The 4,072-nt window shown below is 39.5% G+C and overlaps 1 non-coding gene across 1 annotated transcript; it reads left to right on the forward strand.

Annotated features, from left to right (window-relative positions):
• Window positions 1–919: 919 nt before the first annotated feature.
• On the forward strand, window positions 920–1,012 carry trnai-uau (transfer RNA isoleucine (anticodon UAU)). The gene is given in 2 exon segments: window positions 920–957; window positions 977–1,012. It is a non-coding gene; the product is annotated as a tRNA-Ile (tRNA).
• The last annotated feature ends 3,060 nt before the right edge of the window (window positions 1,013–4,072 follow it).

The following is a 4,072-nucleotide window of genomic DNA, read 5'->3' on the forward strand; positions in this document are numbered from 1 at the left end:
TGAAGCGATGTGTAACCACATTTGGCACCTGTGTGTGGATGCTAGCATGCAACAAAGGAAAACAACTGGTGCTAGTAATGCTAACAAGCTACCTTTGGTAAGCTAATCTTTTCATGTGCGTGCAGGCTTATACTAATTATGCCCCACATGTCCATTGGACTGGGCTCTGTTTTGAACGCAGACTCGCTGAATATTTGTTTCTCTCAAATAAACTTTGAAACCAATATAAATTAAACTATGATACAGTATGTTTCACGCCCTGTTTGCAGGTCTACCAGATGTTTTTTCAGTCCTCCGGGATAAATCATCCTTACAAACAAGAAAAAGTAGCAACAATTTTTTACACCCAAACCTAGTTTTATTTACAGTTATTTTATTTTCTATCTAAACGGTTTACCTTGTAAACCTAATCGAGTAGTTTTACTCTTGAAACCTGATCAAACACTAATGAAAGATTTTTAACGGGAAAGTAATACCACAGAAGGTTTCTCAGGGGTGTCAGAAGTAAAATGATCTCCACCTTTATCACCCCCAACCCTCCAAATGCAGACATTTACCTGCTTTAAAAATCCTCACTATGGGGAACATGACAGGTTAGATTAAAAAACTAGTTTTACACCACAAAAGAGAGAGAGTGTGTCAGGAAACACTAAGCAACAGCTTTAATTTGCTTAGGTTTCGATAATGAAAAGCAGTAGATGTGAAAAAGCACATTACAGACAAAGTAAAGTTCAGTTTTCTGAGTTGCTAAGTTTGACATATCTCCTGAGAGGACTCATCCACACAGGAAGCCACTAGCAGTGACATCCTTCTGTGACAATCATCAACTTCCAGGTACAATAGGTGAAATAAGAGCAGGTGATCAAAAGTGGACAGAAGCAAACTGCTGATTGATACATCAGGACATCGTTTACCTGAAGCTCCAGTAGCGCAATCGGTTAGCGCGTGGTACTTATAGGCAGTACTGGGCTGAGCAATGCTGAGGTTGTGAGTTCAAGCCTCACCTGGAGCAGTGTCTTTAGGCTTGTTCTTACTTATAATAGATAAGACAAATAACAATAGTATGTGAGGTGCCTGTAGCTCTGGAGGTAGAGCAGGTTGTCATTTCTGGGACCAACTATTCCAGTCTCCATGCCAAATATCCTTGGGCAAGATTCCAACCCCATGTTGCTCTCTGATTTGTGTGTTTATTGTAGATGGAACAAGCATAGTGAATGAGTGATCAACAGTCAAATCTGTTCACATGATACCAAACATTAAAAAGCATGCCTCCTATTTAAATATTCAATTCTAATTTTTCAGTTTGAGGATTGTTTTGTTTGAAATTGACAACTCAATTTGTTTCTACTCAGTTTGTTTTTACAGAGTTGTATCTTCAAAAAAGATAAATTAGCAACAACAATTGTGATGCATTGTTCATATACTGACTCATCGAGCCTTTCCATCCACTCATTATGCAGTAATTTATCCATACAGTTTTAGTTTCAATCCAGTTCATTCAGTCCAGCCCCCGAACCTACACAGATCTTCTATTTTCCCATAAACTCAATCATCCATTTAACAGACAACTGCCTCCTGATTAAAAAGCAGGCTCATAGAAACAGAAACTAAGTGGGAAAGAAAATGGTCGCAGACGTTGCATCAAATCGTATCATCACGCCAAATTACCCACGAGTCTCTGCTCATTTTTCTCCCGTTGTGTCCAATCTGTCCGTCTGGCTCCAATGCTCCGCTGGGCAGTGCTGATAGGCCTGACAGGTTTCTGGATCCTCCTCGGATAACTGGGCCAAAAAAAGAGAGAGAAAATGGATCTGGAGGGGACAGGAAGGCGCTGACACACTAAAAACTCTTAAATCCCTGTTTGGATTTGTGGCAGTTTACAAACAGGGACGAGTAACACTAAGTATAGCTGGAAGGAGGAAAGAGAAAGTGTGAAGAAGTCCGCTGGATAAACTAAATCTAAACACTCTAACTAGGTCATATGGATGGATGTCCTGAGTTTGGTTTATTAAATGTTTTTTCAGGCCCCTCAACAGAATGTGACACCATAACTCACACTGATAACATCTGCACTGTAGGAGTACAAAACACACACTGGATTCCATGGTAAAGTGTAAAAACCTGCTAAGATAATCACTAATCTTCTTTATTGAGTGGTTTTGGTACCTAAACCAAGTAAATATCTGGCAAAACAAACTTCAAGCGCTCGTCTGTTTGACGCTGCTATTCTTTAAAAGCTTTCCTTCAGGTTGTTTGTATGGATGTTCTAAAGGGAACAAACAAAAAGCTGACATGAACATTTTGGTTTATGGTTTGTTTCCATTTATATATTTTTATTTTAGCTCCGAAATGGTGGATTAAGCAAAGCTGATTGTTTTTAAAAGATCTTTTTGTCATAACCGTCTGCAGAACATCACTGATGACCTTTGTGGCAGTAGGAAAAAAGACATGGTCATTTTGGACACGAGGATGTGCTGCTTTCTGACGGGGAAACTTTGGACTTTCCAACCAAACAATCTGAAACAGGCCTCAGGTTGTGTCTTTTAGATGATTTGGTGTAAGGCCAGCTTTTTTCTCTCATTTTCTTCTTCTTACTTCTCCTTTCTCAGTCCTCCTCTTCCATCTTGTATTCCCCTCCTGTCTTTCCCTGCCTAAGGCCATATGTGCTACGCAGTTGTTCCAGCCATCAGTTTGTTTCATAAACCTCCACTTCTTCACTCTGCTTTCCTCCCCTCCCTGCTTGCAGCCATGCAGCTGAGAATTAAGAAGCGTGATGACCTCCCACCTCAACTCACTGATCATCACAAGGCAAACATGCACCGAAACACAGAAAGACAACCACAAGGGACAAAGGTTTGGATCTGTCTGAACGAATGTTCCGTCGCATGAGTGAGCTGTGTGCAGTTGATTTGGGGTTATCAAATTGTATGCTGGTTATGTCCATCAATGCTTTTACATGTTGAAACATCAGAGTCTGTATAGATGGTGGATCCGAAGGAGGCAGCCTCTGAAAAAGGACATTGTGTTACTGAAAGGTCTTGAAAGCTTGAGTCTGATTACATTTATCAGCAATGTCAGTAAGTACTGGAAGGATTTAATTCTTCCACTGTTACCTTCTTCAACGACATGTGTTGCTGCCATCAGAATCAAAATGTCACTTTTTGTCTGTCTGCTTTGTTCTACTGTGAATAAAATACGAGTTTCCATGATTTACAGATCTTTGACTTCTATTTTTTATTTACACTTTACACACCAACCCAACATTCTGGAAGTGAGGTTGTGCCTTCAGCACATGTTGCTGAGAGTCTTCAGTGCAATAAAGAGTATAAACTCAACGCAGAAGTGCCTTTATGTGTTTTCCTTTCAAAAGCCATCCAGTAAAACTAAACAACCGATGACTTTGTGGGCTATACAGCATATTTTAATTCACAGCATGAAATATTCATTCCAATTAGTAAATTTTGGTCACTCTAAATGTAAGAAGTAGGATTACATAAGGTTTGCCCATTGGCTAACAACTTGTGGTTGACAATTAATTTCCAGATGAGTTGTATCCATTCCTTGGTTTTGAGAAAAGCCTCAGCTTGAAACTTTATATCAGGACTTCAAAGCTGTTTGGTGTCACAGTCTGTCTTTTACACTGAGCTTTTTAAACAGGGACAATTTCATAGTTAAGCCCAAACCATTTACTGCCTACACCAAACCAATTAGGTTTTATCTATACTAGAAACAGATGAAATTAATAAGAGGATAAAAATCAGTTGCTGTGACAATGTGCTGAGCAGTGATTCGCTGGCAGTGCCAGTCCTTCCGACCTCGAGCTGTGGACTGTTTTTAAAAGTGGGTCACGTTGTGTACCTGACATGTATCAGGAGCTATAAAAACAGGTGTAGGGTCATAAAACTGTGGTTCAACTTCACTAAAACTGAAAAAATGTGATCAAAGCAGGAGAAAAAGTTATTTAAATGTATTCATGATGACAATAAACAGGCTGCTTGATCGTTCACAGTCGATGTTAATTGTTAATTTCAGTTTGTAGAATGCCATTTACCTCATCAGTTCTTCTTTCTAT

The sequence above is a fragment of the Aulonocara sp. 'chitande type north' Nkhata Bay genome, linkage group LG10 (genome assembly GCF_057382095.1).
Source record: "Aulonocara sp. 'chitande type north' Nkhata Bay isolate Kocher_YH1m ecotype deep benthic linkage group LG10, A_spYH_male_GT1.1, whole genome shotgun sequence".
NCBI lineage: Eukaryota > Metazoa > Chordata > Actinopteri > Cichliformes > Cichlidae > Aulonocara > Aulonocara sp. 'chitande type north' Nkhata Bay.